Genomic DNA, 22,419 nt, shown 5'->3' with positions numbered 1-22,419 from the left:
AGTCTCGGAAGTCTGTCAGGATTACCTTGGGCATGTGTAAACTTAGAGCAAGGCAAGTGCTTTGAGCCGCTAAACCTCTCTGGATCTCTGAGTTAATTTTCCATATCAAAAACTATAACTTTTTTACTACCATCAAATAATGCATTTTAGGGACAGAGATATTGCTCAAGACTGAGCATAAGCTTTATATACAGAAAGCGTTGGTTGATCATGATACCACATAGTCCCTTGAACTCAGTTGCCTCCAAGCATCACTAGGTGTGGCTCCAAAAATAAATAATAAACAAAATAAAGTATTTTCACAAGGAAACACTATTATGATTACTTTGTATAATATATGAAAATTTCAGTTATATAAGCTATGTGAAGGTTTTAAATTAAGTTTTGATTAAGACTTTTTTTGGTAAGTTGGTTTATCAAAAAATTCTATAATTTTTAACAAAAGGAGAGTAGATTGTATACATAAGCTCTTCTAAGAAAATACAATAATAACCTATCAAAATAGGCATGTATGAAAAATTAATTATTATAATTTTCTCAATATTCAGAACTTAAAACAGATGACTAAAATGCCAAATTCAGAAAGGGCCACAATTAAATTGGTGAAGAAGTTTATCAAAGAAAAGGAATAGACTTTGTAACATACAATAACACTTAACCAGGAGAGTTGAGCAAAGTTCCAGCCTCATATGACAAGTAGAAAGAAGCTAGTCCCTAATAATTGTTATTTTAACACAAATCTTTAGGATTTTAGTGCTCAGTGATGCATTAACTCCCTTATTTTACCTCCCCTTCCAAATGAACATATATTCTGATAAGTAATACTCATTTTCTAGTCTTTTTTTTCTTCTTTTAGATTCATTTTTAAAAGTTTGTTTGGGGGCCATGCCCAGTGGTACTCAGGGCGCACTCCTGGCTCTGTGCTCAGGGATCACTCCTACGGAGGCTGGGAGACCACATGTGGCACCAGGGATTGAAACCAGGATGGCAAGTGGCCTGCCCATTATACTATCTCTCAAGGTCCTTTGGATTAATCAAAATTTTAACTAAGTTTAGGATCATCCCCAAATAAGGCTGCCTGCAAGCCCTTTGAACCAGTGCAACCATTACCTAGGTTCTGGCCAGTAAGATGTATGTAGAACTGTCCCATGGCAGCTTGAAAACTTCTTAAAGAGAATGATGATCCATGCCTCTTGTCAATCTTCTTAGTCTCCCTCTGTCTTTCATGGATGCTGTCATCTTGATTAATGAGGTTGAAATCTCAGGTTTTGAAGAAACTATAGAAAAGAGTCAGGATTTTTGTACATCAAGATCCATATCAGTCAGCTCTGAACCAGCGATCTGGGCTTTAAAATGATAAGTAAACATTTGTCTTTTTGAAGCTTATGGAGTCCTAGGCTTCCTGTCATTGCCTGGAAATCTAACGCTAGTGACTCCACCAGCTTTCAGGTTCACTGAGTCCAGTGAACAGTAAACCACTATTCATTTAAAATCCAATTAAAAGAACATGATTATCTTTCATGTATGTATATAACAAATTAAAAAAAACGCAAACCAGAGGCCAGAGCAATAGCATAGCGGTAGGGTGTTTGCCTTGCACACAGATGACCCTGGACGGACCTGGGTTCAATCCCCGGCATCCTAGATGGTCCCCCAAGGCTGCCAGGAGCAATTTCTGTGTGCAGAGAGCCTGGAGCACCGCCGGTTGTGCACACACCATTCCCCTCCCCCCACAAAGAAAAGGATAAAGAATGATTCCTAACAAACTTTATTTAAAGAACCTTGTTTTGGGGTAGGGACGCACCCAGTGTTTCTCAGGGATTAGGGATCACTTCTGGTGGGGTGCAAGGTACCATATGTGATGCTGGGGATTGAAGTGATATCAACTAGGTGCTAGTACTTACATGCTGTACTCACTGTGACTTCTATTTAAAGAACTTTTATTTACTGTGGCTCTGCGCTCAGAAATAGCTCCTGCCAGGCTCGGTGGACCATATGGAATGCTGGGGATGGAACCAGGGTCTATTCTGAGTCAATAGCATGCAAGGCAAACAAACAACGCCATGCTATCTCTGTGGTCCCTTGACCATCAATTTTTAAATAGAATAGAATGCTTGGTCACTTAAATTGATGTTATAATTTAATAAAATTTAATCGAACACTTTAAAATGTAATATTTTATTTTAAATAATTTAATATTTAAAATTTAATATTTGTAGAGAAATAAATGCTCCACATTGAAATATTTATTTTGGAGACGGCCATACCTGGTGGCGCTCAGGGGTTACTCCTGGCTCTGTGCTCAGAAATCACTCTAGGCTCGGGGAACCATATGGGATGCTAGGGATTGAATCCAAGTGTGTCTTGGGTTAGCCATGTGCAAAGCAAACCACCTTACCGCTATGCTACTACTTCAACACTGATTAAAATATTTAGATTAGGACATTGACTGATCCACATGAAAAAGAAGTTAAACAACAGATAAAAAAGAATACACTTCTGATTTGGGAGATTATTTATTTCCTTTAGAAGCACACTTTCATTAATATGTTCTCAAATAACATTGTTGAATCCAACTACAAAGAATGACACCTGAATTTGATGATGACTTTCTGATTTATTGGTACTTAAAAGCAATCATAAAAAACCAGAAAATTTCCAAAACTTCAGAAAATGTAGTACAAAAATATTCCAGTATAACTTTCATGAGTGATATAACTATTAAGAGCTTCTGATTATGTGATAAGCCAGTTAGGATCTGCTTAAAGTTAGTAACATGAGGGTGAGAGAAATAGTACACATTTAAGACACTTGTGTTACATATACAGATGTCTGTTCAATCTCCCAGCACTGCATTTGGTTTTGTGATCCCTAGCACAGAGTACCTCCAGTATGTCCTCAAGACCCAGAATATAAAAATAAGAACAAAATTGATAACTTTTACGTTCCTCACACATGGTAACTTTTAGGGAACACTTCTCCCCCCCCAGGGCATCAGCATAGTATTAGTACTGGGCTTACAGCTCTCATTATTAAGAAGAAAAAGTTGAAAATAATTTTGATTTTTACTGGGGGGCATATGGGGAGGTATCCCCAACAACTCAGTGTATGAGGGACATTAAGTGTTGATTGAGATGAAACTCAGGACCTCATGCATATCAAGCATGTCCTTTGAGCTGTCTTCTTAGTCCCAAAAGCAACTTTTAATAAAAATTTAAAACTACCTATAAGCATTCTTTATAGAAAGCTCAGTCTTGGGCCAGAGTGATAGCACAGAGATAGGGCATTTGCCTTGCACGCAGCAAATCTAGGACGGACCTTGGTTTGAACCCTCGTCATCTCATATAGTTCCCCTGAACCAGGAGCAATTTTTGAGTGCATAGACAGGATAACCTCTGAGCTGAGTCACTGGGTGTGGCCCCAACAGCAAAACCAAAAACTAAAACCAAAAACAAACCCTAAGCCTCTTTTGCAAAAGGCTGAAGTTTGAGCTTTTGTTTGTATTGTATAAAACCACAATATAATTTTAAACTTTCCCTAAAAAGATCTGTACAATAAAATATTCAAATTGTGTACTTTTTTAAAATTTGGAATGTTTCTGAATTCCACTGACAAATTTTACTCTAAGCAGACTTAAGGAGAAATTAGTAATTTTTTGAAAGCCTAAAGAAATTTCTAGACCAGTAACAAATAAAACAGTGTCCTCTGACCTCAGAATCTCAGGACGGGAAAGAATATGTGTTTTACACCAGCAAGTGGAAGGTTGAAGTAGGCTGGAAGGCTGATGGGCACGAATTTAAAGATTGATCAGTAGGTCTATAAGAACTCAGGTTTGCACTGCCTACTGTTTCCTTTATAATAAGCCTAAAACTAAGGAATGATGGTAAGTAGTTTAAGTAGTTTTTGTTGATGGACTAAACAATATATAACAAAAACTATTAAAATGCAAAAATAATGATATGCACATAAGTAGGTGATGTTATACTATAAGAAAACTAATATGAGTTATTTCTGTTTTCTCTAAGTAGTTGTGTTACTATGAAAGTGAATTTTCCTGTACTGGTAGGTTTTTGAATATTGTACGAAAGACTTCCACATAAGAAGTTGAGAGGTTAGAATTCATTGTACAGTTTAAGTAGACGGGTCTGGGTGCACTTCCCTAGTATCCAGCCTTTCCTCTTACCAATGTATAAAGCCATTTGTCCTGGCCTGCTTTGCCCAGTTTCATATGACTTTCTAAGTCCTGTCCCTCACTATCTGTCTAATTCCATTGTATGATGACCTACCTTATCTTGTCCCTAAATCATTTTCTACACTTATACCCTTTTCTAGTCTGAAATTTTGTCACTGGATCTCTTAGGCTTTACTCCAGTAGTTCCCTAGCACCCTGGCTTCCCATAAGTCTCTGGCCACATGCACGAGTTGTGAGATCACCGTTGTCCTGCCTTATGCCAGAGTGTAACGGCCCTGCCTGGTTCTTCTTCTGCCTGGCCTATTAGTTTTACCTGATTCTGCAGTCTGTCTGGGAGGTATTGGTGAGTGTGTGAAGAGAGTGAGTCTGGCTTGGGACTTCCTTTTATCTGTTGCTATCTTCCACTCCCAGACATCCCATTATGTATTTTGACTGTATACCATTTTGATGGGCAAGATTTAAACTAGTAAATTAATTAGTTCATCTGGTACTTTGGGCTTCCACACTTACTATATTAGTGCTATGTATGAGTCAAAAGGATTTTCAGCTTATAGTGTATAAAAATTGCCACTGTATGGTATGCTCATTAGTTTCCACTTGCTTCCATTGTTATAAAAGAGGCAATTGGAAAAACAACTATAAGAAACAAAAAGGGCTCTCTCGTAAGTGTGTAAAAAAAAAAGCAAAAGAGCCTTGAGACTCCAATCACCAACCCAGGGAGTGCTGAGATTAATAATGTCCTTAGAGTGCACTTTGGAAAACCAGTTCCAGCCAGCTATAGTGCATGCTCAGAAAACAAGATCTCTGACCCAATTTCACGTTTCTCCTCTCTTATGAGGAGAAATACTTCTTAAATTATAGGTTCCTAGTTGCCACCTCACACATGCTATTTATGCCTCATCCTTCATGTATATACTTCCCATTAGTTAGTTCATGCCTTAAGAAGCCTTCACCCCTAAACTCAGCGCAGGACCCTTCCTGAGAGCAGCCTGCAGCCATTTCTTACATGTGTACTATCTTTCATAAATCTCTCTACTATTATCTGTATTTGCTTGTCCTTGAATTCTTCCTCTGACAAAGACAAAGAACAGAGGTACAGCCAGGCATTTGCTTTGCATCCCTTTTCCTTGTAAAATCCTAACAGGGGACCATAAATTTAGAACCTTACACCATTAATGTGCCGCCTTACAGTACTGGAAGTCTAAAGATTGAAATGACTTTTACTAGGCTAGCGTGTCATCAAGCAAGGCTGTGTTTCTTCAGTAGCCCAAAGGGAGAAAGTTTTTCCTGGTCTTTTTAATGTTGTTATTAGGAGGGAGGGGGTTATTAGGAGGGAACACATCTGGTACTGCTCAAGATCTACTCCTGGCTCTATGCCCAGGTGTTTTGGTTACAGTGCCAGGGAGTGAACCCAAGGCCTGCTGCATGCAAAGCATGTGTTCAACCATTGATCCACTTTTTCAGTCAGCCTTTTCTATCTTCTGGAGACCATTTGCATTTTTAAGGCTTATGATTTTTTCCTCATATATTGCTGTTCCACTAATGGAACAAAATTTTATCTACTGGCTAGTTTCTGCATATGCCACTTATTGATTGTATCTACTAGAAAGACTTCAGTTTGGCATATAGAAATTATATTACTGATCAGAGTGAAAACTGAAAAAATAGTACAATATGTAGGGCACTTAGCTTGCAATTGGCCAACCTGGGTTCTAATTGCATCCCTTTTGGCCCCCTGAGTCCTTCTAGGAGTAATTATTGAGTGCAGAGAGAGTGCAGAGAGTAAGCCCTAAGTATCACCAGGTGGACCCTCACAAAAACCAGACAAAAAAAGAATAGAAAACTTTCTGTTCTATTGTATGTTTTTAGCAGATAATGTAGTTATGATTTAAATACTATAGTAGGGGAAAGGTTTAGAGCTATAAGTATGGATATTGGCAGTTTATTTTAATTTTGCCAGGGCTTGAGGATGGGATGCTGCTCAGGAAATGTGGTGGTAGGGGCTACCTAAGCCATCCTACTAATGCTCAGGGCTGTTTTATGGACTATTTGGTCCACCTGGGATCAAAATGAGGTTGACTTCATGCAAGGCATGCTTTTTAAGTCTGTCGTAACTTTCTGATCTCTTCATATCTACTTTATGTCTTTTTTTTTTTTTTTTTGGTTTTTTGGGTCACACCCGGCGGTGCTCAGGGGTTACTCCTGGCTGTCTGCTCAGAAATAGCTCCTGGCAGGCTCAGGGGACCATATGGGACACCGGGATTCGAACCAACCACCTTTGGTCCTGGATCAGCTGCTTGCAAGGCAAACGCCGCTGTGCTATCTCTCCGGGCCCTCTACTTTATGTCTATTTCATGCTGATATATTAATACATGTAAAGATATTAGAAGAAAATACATCTAAATAATTTTGCTTTTCTATGCTGATTTTCCCTGGATTAGTCACAAATAGTGTATGCACTAGCAGCTATCTTTCATCTTTTAAGTAACACTGTTACTATCTCTTATAATGAGTCAAGAATATATTTTAAATGCACAAGATTTGTGTCAAGTTTATTTTTATATTGGCTTTTATTAATTTAGTAAGAAATGATACATGAACATGAAAATGGAATGTTCTTCTCATTTATTCATTCATGTCTGTCTACTTGGGCTTCCATGCCATGCATTTGAACTCAAACAGAAACAAATGAACAACAGAGATAACTAATAATCTCAAAGTGATTGAAAATATTAATTCTAACAACAAAAAAGATTGTCAAATAATTTTAGTTGGGAAAAAGCAAAACCAAAACATTACCACAAAATAAGTGTATCACAAGGCCAGAACAACAATACAAAAGGTAAGGCCTTTTGCCTTACGCAGCCAACCTGGATCTGATTTTTGGCATCCCATATGGTGCCCCAAGAAACACCAGTAGTAATTTCTGAGTGCAGAACACCTAAATATTTGAGTGTGGCCAAAAAAAAAATTAAAGAAAAGAGAAAAGAAAAGTGAACCACACAAATGTCTTAAAAAGCAGAGAACAAACTATCTTTCATCTGTCAGAAAAAGTGATTTCAAATATCACTTTAAATTGTCATTTTTGCAAATCATATGATAAATGTATTTTGTCTACCAAGGAGTTTATGTAATTGCTTACTTGCCATCACTGTTATAGAATTTTTACAATGTTATGTTAAAATATAACTTCAGAAGTATAATGTTTTGTTTTAGGCAACTGACATTTATTGGATTATTTGAATGATTGTGAAAATGTTTAACATTGCCATGTTGATATATGGTCTAAATGGTTCTTAATTTATCTAAGTGATAGCATGATAGTAGATATTACAGATGTATAATGTATTTTTCTATACAGAAAAGTGCAAATAAAAGTATTTTCCTCAGGTTAGTTACATATGACAGTTAGCTTTTCCATTTTTGAAATAAAATTTTTCTTGAAATGTTTCATATTAAGATAGCTCCCCAGCAAGTACATAGTTATACTTTACTTGAAAACATAAAAATGAGGAATGGTTTCTTCTATTATATAGTAGTTAACAAAAAAAAGAACATAATTTAGGAATGCTTATTCAATAGTCCTTTTTATTTTTGGTTGGTAGCAAGTTAAAATATTCTTCTAGATTATAATTATATATGTTTTTGACAGTACAGCATAAAATTATAATACTGTTTACCTTTTTAAAAAATGGAGATTGTTATTTAAAAAAGAAAATCAAATATTCATAGAAACAGAAAGCAAAACAGCTGGGAGGAAATAGTTTTGTCAAAGTTTTTTCTTTATATGTAGGGTTCTTGGGGGAGACATGATATTTGACACCATTTCAGGGTTTCAAGGTCAGAGTGAAGTAATAATACAGAGGACAGAGAATAATGTGTCTTTAGAATGTTGAACAAATAGGTTGAGGGACAGCAAAGCCTTTCTGTGACAAAGCATAACCTTTTTGATGTTCCTTCATCATGCCATAGATATGCTATGGCTTCCACTAATTATGAAGAGTGGGTAGATGCCAACAGTATTGATGTTGTAGCTCAGGGGTCAGTGCAATTGATAGCAAAACCAGTAGGGCATTTGCCTTGCATGCAGCCAAACTGGGCTCAATCCCTAAGAATCCCATATGATCTCCCTAGCCCACCAGGAGTAATTCCTGACTACAGAGCCAGGAATAACCTCTGAGCACCTCAAGGTGTGGCCCAGAAACAAAAAAAAAAGTGTAGCCCATAAAATAATTTGCAAGTAATGATTCAACAAAACTAAAAAGGATACAACTGACATCCACATTATCAAGTGAAAATATCAGACGTTTATGATATTGAGGATGAAGGCTAAAAAAACAGCACCTGTTTTGGATTATAAACTGATATTTCAAAAAAAGCTGTTTTGCATTGCACATGGACTTGGTGAACATTAATACTCTCTACACAGCATATTTTAATATATGCAAATATAAGTGATAATATTCTTTATATGTTGTACCCATAACTTGACATGCCCTATTATATATTAAGTTTATTCATAGTCCATTGAATTTTCCAAATTCAGATTCTGCTTTCATGATGACTGAATCATCTTTAACCTATGAGCAATTAAAAGACAATTAATATTTATAATACTATAAATAATTCTATTGTTATATAGTTTAAATATATTAATGGGCTGGGCTAAGGGATTCCCTCCACCATATGGTAATCTTGTTCCTATGCCTCTGAGCACCGAGCTCTGAGTAGCCTCCAACACCATTAGATATGAAAACTATTAGAAAAAAACATTATAAAACCAAAAATCAAGAAAGCAAGAAAAGAAAAACTTCCAATTCCATTTTCAAAAATCAAATCCCATAACTTCAGTTATGTATTTTTCTAAAGCATAATTTATGTTTTTATATATAATGTAATAGATCAAGTTTATTTATGTGAGAAACTAAAATAAATTGAAGTATAAGAGTAGGAGTTCTTTAATTCTGAGGAGTAAATCTAGTACAGACTAAGATTTTAGTTTAGTCCATTGCTTTTATGGTGCACTTAGCTGACTAAGTTATTTAGGTAGACCCACATTGTACTTTTTCAGATTTTTGTTTTGTTTTGTTTTGCTTTGTTTTGTTTTGGTATACCCAAAGCTGAGATACATGAAAACAGGACAAAAAAAATGGAATATGTTGGTGAAAGGGATGAAAGCCTTTCTGAGTATAGTAACATTGAAGGCAAATGATAGGCAAATATACAAGGCAGTATTTAAAGTTATGTTAAAATGTTTTCCCTGCCCTCTTCCCTTCCTTCCCATCCCTCCTCTCCCTTCTCTTTCTCTGCCCTTCCCTCCCATCTCTTCCCATTCCCTTCCCTTTCCTCTTATCCCTCCCTTTCCCTCCCATCTCTTCCCTTTCCTTCCCTAACCCTTCTCTCTTCTTAGCTCCTTTCTTTCCTCCTTTCTACTTCCATCCTTCCTCCCTTTCTCCTCCCTCTCTCTTCTTTTTCTTTCTTTCTTTCTTTCTTTCTTTCTTTCTTTCTTTCTTTCTTTCTTTCTTTCTTTCTTTCTTTCTTTCTTTCTTTCTTTCTTTCTTTCTTTCTTTCTTCTTTCTTTCTTTCTTTCTTCTTTCTTTCTTTCTTTCTTTCTTTCTTTCTTTCTTTCTTTCTTTCTTTCTTTCTTTCTTTCTTTCTTTCTTTCTTTCCGTCCTTCCTTCCTTCCTTCTTTCTTTCCTTCCTTCCTTCCTTCCTTCCTTCTTTCTTTCTTTCTTTCTTTCTTTCTTTCTTTCTTTCTTTCTTTCTCTTTCTTTCTTCTTTCTTTCTTTCTTTCTTTCTTTCTTTCTTTCTTTCTTTCTTTCTTTCTTTCTTTCTTTCTTTCTTTCTTTCTTTCTTTTCTTTCTTTCTTTCTTTCTTTCTTTCTTTCTTTCTTCTTTCTTTCTTTCTTTCTTTCTTTCTTTCCTCTTTCTTTCCTTTCTCTTTCTCTTTCTTCTTATCTTTATTTCTTCTTTCTTTTTTCTTTCTTCTTTCTCTTTCCTTCCTCCCTTCTTTCTATTTTTTTTTTTAATTTTTATTGTGACCAAAGTGCATTACAAATCTTTCACAGAATTATTTATGGTACATTGTGACAATCAATGAGGGGCATTCCCACCACTAGTGTTGTCCTCCCTCAACCCCTGTTTCCAGCATGTATCCCATATCTCCCTCCTTTACCCCCCAGAAGATGGTCTCCCCTGGCACAGGCCTCAGAAGAATGGGCATTCTCCATTCACCCCTGATCTACAGTAGACATTTACAAAACATCCAAGGTTGCATATAACATCACCTGGAGGCATTCCTCTACCAGGGAAGACCCTACAGCTGCTCTGACATCGATCTACTCAAAAGAGACTTCCCTTAACACTGAGAAGACTTAACAAGAACAATGACCTGCTTACTGGACAGGGCTTGCGGTATTGCCCCTTAATTGTGAGGTTTGTCTATAACATCACCTGGAAGCAATCCTCTACCATGGAAGACCCTACCACTGCTCAGACAGGAAGACCCTACCACTGCTCAGACATCGTCCTGCTCAAAAGAGACTTCCCTTAACACTGAGAAGACTTAACAACAGCAACCTGATTACAGGACAGGGCTTCCTGCATTGCCCTTTCATGGTGAGGTGAAATGAGAAGACACTCCACATCATGACTTCAATGAAGGATATGCAGATTCCAGAATCTTTAATACAGAAACATGATACCAACAACAGAGACTGTGTGAAAAGTGTGTTGGCACTACGGACAATGTCTTGGATCGGACGATAACTTGCCTGAAGCCTAGAGCTGGTCTTATGCCAGGAAACTTCAGGGGTAGGATCTCTTTGTATTTAGGCCAAGGTTATTCCTTTCCATGCCTCTCATATTTTGGTGGGCCTATGCAAACAACAATTGCCACTCTAACACCGTTTTTACTGTGCTCCTTTGACTCTAATCCTTAAACCGCACCCACTTAAAACTTGAGGTTAACTTAAGCTAATATGCATGTACATGGAAATGTAAAAAAATACTATGCCTCTAATGTTTAAGGAGTTATGTAAGTTTTATGGCTTTAGATTGCCTTGTGTGCTGTTAAGAAATATTATAATGTGCTACAATCTGGGGACTTGAGGGACAAAGTAATTGCACATGGATTCTGTTTTTTTTTTGTTTTGTTTTTGTTTTTGTTTGGTTTTTGGGCCACACCCGGTAACGCTCAGGGGTTACTCCTGGCTATGCACTCAGAAGTTGCTCCTGGCTTGGGGGACCATATGGGACACCGGGGGATCGAACTGCGGTCCGTCCAAGGCTACCGCAGGCAAGGCAGGCGCACCTTACCTTTAGCGCCACCGCCCGGCCCCTGGATTCTGTTTTATTTATCTTAACGTTCTTTGGCTGAAAGATATCAGCAAGGGGACTTCTTCTGAGAATTATGTTATGGGTGATTGTCCTTCCACTGTAACTTTACCTTGTCCTCTTTCTTTGCATCTTTTGTTCTCATAATTCAAAATAAAAAAATTAAAAAATAAATAAATAAATAAATAAATATCCTTTAAAAAAAGATGGTCTCCATCTTCTTTCTTTCTTTCTTTCTTTCCATCTTTCTTTCCTTCTTTTCTTTCCTTCATTCTTGCCTTCTTTCTTTCCTTCTTTTCTTTCCTTTCTTTCTTTCCATCTTTTCTTTCTTTCTTTGTTTCTTTCTTTCTTTCTTCTTTTCCTCCCTCTCTTTCTCCCTTCATTCCTTTCTTCTTGCCTCTCTTCTTTCCTTTCTGCTTCACTTACTCTCCCTCCCTTCTTCCCTTTCTTCCTTCCTTCTTTCCTTCCTTCTTTCTTCCTTCCTAAATAGAAAATTGAAAAAAACAAGAATTTTTCCCTTTGTTGGATTAGTAGTGGGATACTTGAAAAGAGTGAAAATTTTATTGGGTTTTTATAATTTTATTTAATTTTATCTTGTTGGTCTTATAGTAGTAATTTATAAAACACTACAGTTTAATATTGACAACTTTGAAAGTCACTACAAAAATTAAATGGCAATTTAATGTTAACAGCTGTTTATAGTTATCAAATCCATCAAAGCCTTCATGAATATATTAGGCGAAACCTCTTGAATTACTATCACTGAAGACAGCTTGGTATTTTGAAGTTGCCTAGTGAGAATAGATGTACAGTAATAAGTAAGAAGAAGTATTCTGATTATAGTGGACTGTTTAGTTTCTACATATAGAAACTAGACCTGTTTCTAATTATTTAATGTTTTAAAACTGCCAGTTTAGTTCTAAAATTGCTAGGATTGCTAATAATTTCTAGAATTTATTATAAAAATGATTGCATCTAAATTTGTTTTACAAATCACCTACAATAACAAAACAGAAAAAAAGCAAAATTGTTATAACAAAATTAGTTCACATACATAAGCATAGAGAAAATTTGAGTTCATTACTAAGCCCATAGTAATCTAGAGCCAAAATGTAACTTTGACCCTCCAAATTTTAATAATAATACATACATCCTGTTCAATTGAATTCTTTAGGAGGACTATCTGTTCATTAAAAGATGAACGTTGAGGGGACTAGAGCTCTCCTAAAGAAAAGGAAGGCCATGTAACACAAAATCTTATTTACTTTACATGGCTAGTCTTGAAATCAATCCTTGGAAGGCTCTTGTGACCTCCTCTCAGGATGTTTTAAATTCCAAAATAATGTCTCAGTTATCTTTCATACAAAGTTACAGTGTGTTTATGTAGATGCTTGAAGACCTGGCTTCCTAACTCAGTTTAGGCTTAGATATAAAATAACATAGTTACCTATACTCTCCTAAATCTCAAATTGATAGAATTTCAGGTACTTAATTCTTGGGAATTGATTAGAATAGAAGAGGTTTGCATTGTCCCAGTTACCTTCAACATTACTTGTATTTTAAGCTTAAAAAGAACTGTCCTTAAATCTGTTATAAGCCAAACATAAAATGGAATTCAGTCACACTATAGAATAGGAATTCTGATTAAAAGAATTAAGGGGAGAATCTCACCTTTTTTATATTCTTATTTGGAGTTTAAGACAATATTACCAAACCACAGAGGAATGAAATAGTTTATGTGGCTAGGTGGAGTTTCAGAATTCAACTGTATATAGTAATAGAGAATTATCTCTGCCATGGTATGGTTTTAGGGCACAAACTCTACACTGGCAAGCCTGATTAGTGCTTGAGAGATTAATCTTCTCTTTGGAGATTCAGCTAGACTATAACACCAGACTATAAATCAAAACTATGAGAGTGAGGCATAATTGTTAGATCAAGAGGGGTAATCAAAACAAATATACCTCCTTGCCTAAAATAAGCAAGTTAAAGATTTGGTCTCAGAAAACAGACAGGAGAAAGTTACTTAAATTAGAATCTAAACTTTTCTTCTCATATTCTTATACAGATTTTCATCAGAGCTGGCTTTAGAGTGGTGAGATATCTGATAGTCAAGAGGCTAAACGGAAGACTTCAATTTTTGTTGAAGGAAGAGGATTGCTGACTATACAGACAGCAGTACAGTTTGGCAGTCGGGAATAAAATGGAAAATTTTCTCACCTTCTTTTACTGTCAAATTATAAAGAGTACAACATCTGCAGTCTACATTAAATTGTTTATTATTCTTATGTTCAAAAGAGTGGTCAGGATAGCACTTGTCCATATAGAAGTGCCTAAGTGTATATTTGTGTAGATAAGCTGAAGAGCAAAAGATAGTAAATGATCCTTACTTTACTTAAGGACTGGTTTCTTTACTTTTAATAATTACATTAACAAGATTATTAGTAATTAATTATAAACTAAAATTCAGAACATAAAAGTCATCGATAGTAAGTTGAATCTTGTCAAATGCTTTCTCTGCATTTATTGATATGATCATATGATTTTTAATTTTTCCTTTTATTGAATTGTGTATATGTTAATTGACTTGTATATGTTAAACCATCTTTGCATCCTCAGGTTAGATCCTACTTGTTCATCATGTATGACCTTTCCATGCTGTTGGATTCTATTTGCTAATATTTTGTTCAGGATCTTTGCAAAGATATTGGTCTGTAATTCTTTTATTTAATTTATTAATTTAATTTATTTCATTTAATGTCTGCTTTTGGTATCAAGTGATATTAGCATCATAGAAACTGTTTCAGAGTATTTCTGTTTCTTCAATTTTTGGGCAGTAGGCCCTCCTTAAGGACTGAAAGAATTCACTAGTAAATGATTCTGGGACTTGGGCTTTTGTTTTGGAGAAAATGTTTAATTATCATTTCAATTCTCTCAATAGTGATAGGTTTGTTCCGGTATTGCAAATTATCTTGGGTCAAGGTTGGTAGATTATAGGATTGTAAAAATGTATGTATTTCTTCTAGGTTCTCATTTTGTGACATAAAAATTCAAAATAATTTCTGATAATCCTTGAATTTCTGTAGTGTCTTTTGTTACATCCTTCTTTGTTTTTGATTGAGTTTATATGAGTTCTCTCTATTTTTCAATGTGGTTTTATCAATTTTTATCAATCAATATATTTTCAAAAAAATAATTCTTGCTTTCATTGATCTTTTGGATTTTGTGGGGTTCTATTTCATTAATTTCTGTTTTATTGTTTTTGGTTTTTGGGTCTCACCCAGAGGCACTCAGGAGTCACTCCTGGCTCTGCACTCTGAAATCTCTCCAGGCAGCCTTGGGGGCCATATGGGATGCCAGGAATCAACCTGGTCTATCCCAGGTCATCCGTGTGCAAAGCAAATAGTAGGTAGGCCCTGGTCCTATTGCTCTGGCCCCAAATAATTCTGCTTTAAGTTGTAGTATTTTCTCTTTGTTGCCTGCTTTGGCTCAATTTTTGGGTCATTTTTCAATTTCTTAACCTGTACCATTAAATTATGTAGGCCTTTTCTTCCTTCCTGATGAATGCTTAAAAAGTGATAAATTTTCCTCTTAAAACTGCTTTTGTTGTGTTCCACATATTCTGATCGTTCATATCATCATTGCAATTTATTTCCAGTAATCTTTTGATTTCCTTTCTGACCCACTGTTTGTTTTACAGTAATTTGTTTAATTTTGGGGTGTTGAAGTTATTTCTCCATTTCTGTAACTCACTTCTATTTTAAGTGCATCATAATCTAAGATTGATGCAATTTCTATCCTCTTGATTTTATGGAGGTATATTTTGCGAACCAGCATGTGATCTATCTTGAAGACTATCCCATGTACTTCGGAGAAGAATGTATATTCAGCTTTTGGAGGAGAAAATGCCTTAATTATATCTATTAACCCCCTCTCTTCCAATTCTTCCTTAAAAGCTTGGTGAGTTTTAGCCTGGTTTATTTATCAAGAGGTGACAGAATGGAATTGAAATTTCCAACTACTATTGTGCTGTTATTGATGTATTTTGTCAAATCTATTAGCAATTGTTTTAAGTACTCTGCTAGCCCCTCATTGGATGCATATAAGTTTAAGTATGATATTTTCCTGATGTACATATCCTTTGATTATTAAGGGATATAATTTTAAGGGTGAAGTATTTTTGGTCAGGTGGTCATTTCGCTGAGTATTTTTTTTCCACTATATATATTTTTTCCCATCACTTCCTTCAGACCTGGAGGGATGCTTGTGATAAATCTGCTGTGTGTAATTTCCTTTTTTGATCTTGCTGTTTTCAGTATTCTATATTTATTTATAATTGTCATCTAGAAAATGTGTTGGGGTATTTTTCTGAGGGTCTCTTAGCTGGTACTCTTCTTTGGGTATTCAGGATGTGGGTACAAGTGCTCTTCAGTTCTAGGAACTTCTCAGTCAGTGTCTTTGACTGTTGCTTCTTAATAGGGGTTACCTTCATGCCTTTATGGCAGGGGTCTCAAACTCGCAGGGCCCTCCATACAACGTTTTGTGGCCTGCGGCCAGCCTTCAAATATCGCAGTATTCACGATTATTTGCTTACCGAATAATCGCAATAAAAATCACATTAGTAAGAAAAAAATCGCATTAAACATTCGCATACCCCGAGCAGTTCCGTTTGGGGTATGCAAATATTTAATGTGATTTTTTGCGATTTTTTTTCTTACTAATGCGATTTTTTATTGCAAATATTCAGTAAACGAATAATCATGAATACTTTGCGCCTAGCGCAGACGTCATTTCCGCTGCTTCTGCCCACTGTCCCTTGCATTATCAGAGGCCTAAGGGAGAGAAGGGAGAGAAGTTTATTACAGAATTAGATTTTGTCATACCTTCATCATGACTTCATCAAAACCTGCAGTGAAGAGAAAGATTGATGACGAGCACAGCCAATTTCAGGAAAAGTGGGAGATGCAGTATTTCTTTGTTGAGCACCGGGGCATCCCCACATGTCTTATTTGCTCACAGAAAGTTGCAGTGCACAAGAAATACAACTTGAAACGCTATTATTCAACTACACATGCCAAGGAATGTGCAAAATATCAAGAAAATGAGAGAGCCAAGAGGGTTGCCAGTCTTTTTTTTTTTAATTTTTATTTTTAATTATGAGAACAAGGATGCAAAGAAAGAGGACAAGGTAAAGTTACAGTGGAAGGACAATCACCCATAACATAATTCTCAGAAGTCCCCTTGCTGATATCTTAACTTTGAACTTTCAGCCAAAGAACATTAAGATAAATAAAACAGAATCCATGTACAATTACTTTGTCCCTCAAGTCCCCAGATTGTAACACATTATAATATTTCTTAACAGCACACAAGGCAATCTAAAGCCATAAAACTTACGTAACTCCTTAAACATTACAGGTATAGTATTTTCTTACATTTCCATATACATGCATATTAGCTTAAGTTAACCTCAAATTTTAAGTGAGTTCTTTTTAAGGATTAGAGTCAAAGGAGCACAGTAAAAATGGTGTTAGAGTGGCAATTGTTGTTTGCATAGGCCCACCAAAATATGAGGGACATGGAAAGAAATAACCTTGGCCTAAATACAAAGAGACCCGACCCCTGAAGTTTCCTGGCACAAGACCAACTCTAGGCTCCAGGCAAGCTAGATCGTCCAATCCAAGACATTGTCTGTAGTGCCAACACACTTTTATTTTTCACACAGTCTCTGTTGTTGGTATCATGTTTCTGTATTAAAGATCCTGGAATCTGCATATCCTACATTGAAGTCAGAATGTGGAGCATCCTCTCCTTTCACCTCACAATCCAAGGGCAATGCAGGGAGCCCTGTCCTGTAAGCAGGTCGTTGTTGTTGTTAAGTCTTCTCAGTGTTAAGGGAAGTCTCTTTTGAGCAGGTCGATGTCTGAGCAGTGTAGGGTCTTCCGTGGTAGAGGATTGCTTCCAGGTGATGTTATAGACCAGCCTGGATGTTTCGTGGATGGCTTCCCTGGTTCAGGGGAGAATGGAAAATGCCCTTTCTTCTGAGGTCTGTGCCAGGTCGTTATGTCAATGTTCAGGGTGTAAGGTCCCTTTGCACTACAAGATTTGTGTGATCCAATCTCTATTAGATAGGATCTTATTTGTATGTATAGTATTTTCCCATTTTAATGTGCCTATGCAAATAAGAAGCAATGCCACATGGTGTTATTGTTGCATATGGGGGCCATAAGAACAATTCCAATGATTCCCATGATATGGTTCAATCATAAGCATTAAGCTGGGGGACTCTTTCACCAAAATTCCTCATTAAACAGCTCAAAAAGAGAAGGTATAAAGTGGTTAGAATCGTCATTGTATAAGACAACATTTAGTAAGAATTATAGCTGTCAGAGAAGAAACACAAAATATTCAAAAGAAATACGTGTCCATTTTATGTATCTTGAAACAGTTTGGGGTTGTCATACACAATGCACAGCTTTGGACTGTGATTAGGATTGTACACTACTGAAGTTAAAAAGAGTAATGTATGTTAGTGACATTTGGGAGGGGGTTAGAGAGTTAAGGAGTAAAAAAGAGCTTCGTAGGGGTGTGGGAAAGGGCAGAATACAAAATGAACATTCTGTATATGCAAAACATAACATAAGAATAAGAAATACTCTTAATACATGAAGTACGCGCGGGGGCGTGAGCCCCCAGGCGGTTCTGTAGTTTTTGGATGCCTAGGGAGGAATTTCTCACCCCCTCCTCCCAGGGCCCGATTAACCAAGCATGGCCCTGAAGACCTGCCTGGTGTGGGGGGAATCTTGTTCTCCTGGACTAAGTGGTCAGCCCAGGTGGCCTATGGCTAGCTGTCCTGCCCAGAGCCCCCAACATACCAGTCAAACACCCCAGAAATCCTGGCATGTGGAGTGTTCTGAGCCCAGCCGTGCCTCTGTAGTTTTTGGATGCCTAGGGAGGAATTTCTCACCCCCTCCCCCCAGGGCCCGATCAACCAGGCGTGGCCCTGAAGACCCGCCTGGTGTGGGGGGAATCTTGTTCTCCTGGACTAAGTGGTCAGCCCAGGGGGCCTATAGGGTTGCCAGTCTTAAAGCATGTCTAATGAGGCAACAAGATTTCTTCAAGAAGGCAACCAAAGAGATGTTGCATCAGTCGAAGCTAGTTACGTGGTTAGTGAGATGATTGCTAAGGCAGGGAAACCATTCACAAAAGGAGAGTTTGTAAAAAAAAAAAAAAAAGCATGTTACAGGCTGCAAGTATTACCTGTCTGGAAAAGAAAAGTCAGTTTAGCAAAATCAGCCTTTCTGCCAACACTGTGGCAGAGCATATTTCTGACATGTCAAGTGACATTTATCATCAACTGTGTGAGAAAGCCAAATGTTTTGATGCATACTCAGTTGCTCTTGACAAGGACACAGATATAACAGACACTGTGCAGCTCACAATTTATGTCTGTGGTGTTGATTGCAATTTTGAATTGACAGAGGAGCAGCTCACAATAATTCCAATGCATGGCCAGACCACCGCTAATGAGATATTTCGGCATCTGTGTGATGCCATTGAGAATGCAGGTTTGCCATGGAAGAGGTTTGTTGGAATAATAACCGATGAATCGCCATCGATAACAGGGAGGAAAAATGGACTGGTGGCACTTGTTCAAAACAAACTTTAAGAGGAGGGTGTAGAGAAGGCCATTGCTCTTCACTGCATTATCCATCAGCAGGCCTTTTGCAGTAAATGCCTTCCGAGTGACAATGTGATGTCTGTTCTTGTGAAATGCATTAACCAAATTAGATCCAGGGGCTTAAAGCACAGGAGGTTCCGTGATTTTTTAAAGGAAATGGAATCAGAATATGGAGATGTGCTCTATTTCATTGAGGTATGTTGGCTCAGCAGGGGAAATGTCCCGAAAAGATTTTTTGAGTTGAGAGAAGAAGTGAAAGCCTTCATGGAGAAAGATGGGAATGCTGTTTCTGAGTTGAGTGATCACAAATGGCTCATGGACTTAGCTTTTCTTGTTGACATCACAGATAGGCTGAATGTACTAAACAAGATATTACAAGGCCTGGGGCAGTTTATCAGTGCTGCCTATGACAACTTGAGAGCATTCTCCACAAAACTTGTGTTATGGAAATCCCAGCTCTCTCAGACAAACCTTTGCCATTTCCCAGCATGCAAGGAACTTGTGGATGCAGGCATACCATTCAGTGGTGAGAAATATGTTGATGATGTTTTTAAGCTAGAGAAGGAATTTGATCACAGATTTGCAGACTTCAAAAAGCATAGAGCCACTTTCCAAATTTTGTGGACCCCTTTTCCTTTGGTGTGCAAGATGCCTCTCCTGTGCTTCAAATGGAGCTCATTGACCTGCAGTGCAACTCTGATCTCAAAGCCAAGTTCAGGGAGATTAGTGGAAAAGCAGACATGCCTGGGCAATTTTTGAGAGAATTGCCCCCAGCTTCCCTGAGCTTTCCCGAATGTTCAAGCGCACCATATGCCTTTTGGGGAGCACATATTTGTGTGAAAAGTTGTTCTCCACATTGAACTTCAATAAGTCAAAGTTCAGATCTAGACTTAATGATGATCATCTTCAAGCCATACTGAGAGTCTCCACTGCTTCCTCTCTAAAGCCAAATGTGGTTCAGATTTGTGAGAAGAAGCACTATCAAGTCTCTGGCAGCAAGGAATAGGCAAAAGATGCCATGTTCAGAAGAACTGTTCATGATCTTCACTCAATGTTCTAATCATGTTCAGAAGAAATAGTTAAAACTGTTAATAATGACGTTTGAGGACTTTTTTTTTTGTGAAATCCCTTATGCGGCCCTGCCTCACCCCAACTTTGACTCATGCGGCCCCCAGGTAAATTGAGTTTGAGATCCTTGCTTTATGAGACCTCAATAATTCTTATGCTTGTTTCTGTTAAATTTATCTCAAAGTTCTATTGTTGTCTGTTCTTCTATTTTGAGGAATTTCCCCAGCTTCTGTTAATTTATTTTAAACAACAACTTCTGTAGTTGTCTGGCCGTTTTTAGAATTTTTTTTGTTTTTGTTTTTGGGCCACACCGGTGGTGCTCAGGGGTTACTCCTGGCTGTCTGCTCAGAAATAGCTCCTGGCAGGCACGGGGGACCATATGGGACACCGGGATTCGAACCACCCACCTTTGGTCCTGGATCGGCTGCTTGCAAGGAAAACACCACTGTGCTATCTCTCCGGGCCCCAGTTTTCAGAATTTGATCTTCAAATTCATTGATTCACTCATTAGTTGCTGTTACTCTGTGGGTTGGCCTTCCAATAAATTTTTTATTTCTCTTACCAAATTCTTTAGTTCTGATATTTCTGTTTGTATTTTCCTTATTTGCTCTCATATCTTCCTGTCTTTTATTGGCAGTGCGTTCCATTGGTTATTTAAGCTCATTGAACACTCTGAGCATTTCCACTCATTCATTTCAAAGAAATTATATAGGGAATTAGGACTACTTCGGTTTACAGGATTGCAGTCTTTACCCACAAAGCATAGTTTTGTTCTGCTTTACCATGGTTCCTTTTGTAGCCTAAAGGTACTTCATTTCTATGTTACTATTTGTCTTCCCCACTGTCAGGGAAGTCTCAATGGAGTTTATGTGGGTGAGAGATTATCTTGAAACCCTGTAAGCTTTGGACTACTTGGATGGGCATGGCCTTTATTGGGTTGGCAGGACAAAGTTTTTATTTTGTGCTAAACAGGGCCACTGGACCATCAGCCATCTTCAACCTTACCACTGCCTTGTGACTTTTAGCTTGGAGACCTTTGCCCTTAGGTGTGGCCTTTACCTCTTCTCCCCATTTTTTAATTTGTTTCTGCTAAGTATTACAAGTGTTTCTGTGCATCTTGGATATTTTTTTGTGTGTGTGTGTGTGGTTTTTGGGTCACACCCGGCAGTGCTCAGGGGTTATTCCTGGCTCCAGGCTCAGAAATTGCTCCTGGCAGGCACGGGGGACCATATGGCACACCGGGATTCAAACTGATGACCTCCTGCATGAAAGGCAAACGCCTTACCTCCATGCTATCTCTCCGGCCTCGCATCTTGGATATTAATCCTTTGCCAAGTGGGTAATGGGTAAATGTTTTCTCCTACTCTTTGGACATGTCTTTTTATTTTAGTCATTGGTTCTTTCATCATGCAAAGGCTTCTTAACCTGATATAGTCTCACTTATTTAGCTTTACTTCTGTTTTCTTGATCAATGACATTGAATTCTTGAAGAAGCCTCTTGAGTCAATGTATTTGAGGATTATATCTGTATTTTCCTCAATATAATTTATGGATTCAAATTTAATATCAAGATCTTTAATCCATTTAGAATTGGTTTTTGTGCCTGGTGTGAGATAGGGGTCTGACTTTATCTTTCCTGTGATTGACCAGATTTCCCAACACCATTTGTTGAAGAGGTTTTTCTTTCTGTAAAATATTTTAAAAATTATGACTTTGTATTAATTCAATGAAATTATAATATTTGTATATAGAAATACATAAAATTTGAATAAAATGATTTTACTTCTAATTGCCACCCAATAATAAAGTCAATCCTTCTATTTCCAGAAGATTCAAATGAAAAGGAATACAAATTTAGAAAATTAAAACAAGTCAACATTTCTTTTTCTGTTTTGTTTTGTTTTGTTTTGTTTTTGGGTTTTTTTGGGCCACACCCGGCGGTGCTCAGGGGTTACTCCTGGCTGTCTGCTCAGAAATAGCTCCTGGCAGGCACGGGGGACCATATGGGACACCGGGATTCAAACCAACCACCTTTGGTCCTGGATCGGCTGCTTGCAAGGCAAACACAGCTATGCTAATCTCTCCGGGCCGCAAAACAAAATTTCAATAGCTTTGATTATCTAATGTACTCTTTAGTTTAGGAT

This window comes from Suncus etruscus, chromosome 10 (genome assembly GCF_024139225.1).
Source record: "Suncus etruscus isolate mSunEtr1 chromosome 10, mSunEtr1.pri.cur, whole genome shotgun sequence".
Taxonomy (NCBI): domain Eukaryota; kingdom Metazoa; phylum Chordata; class Mammalia; order Eulipotyphla; family Soricidae; genus Suncus; species Suncus etruscus.
This window is presented reverse-complemented; position numbering follows the sequence as displayed.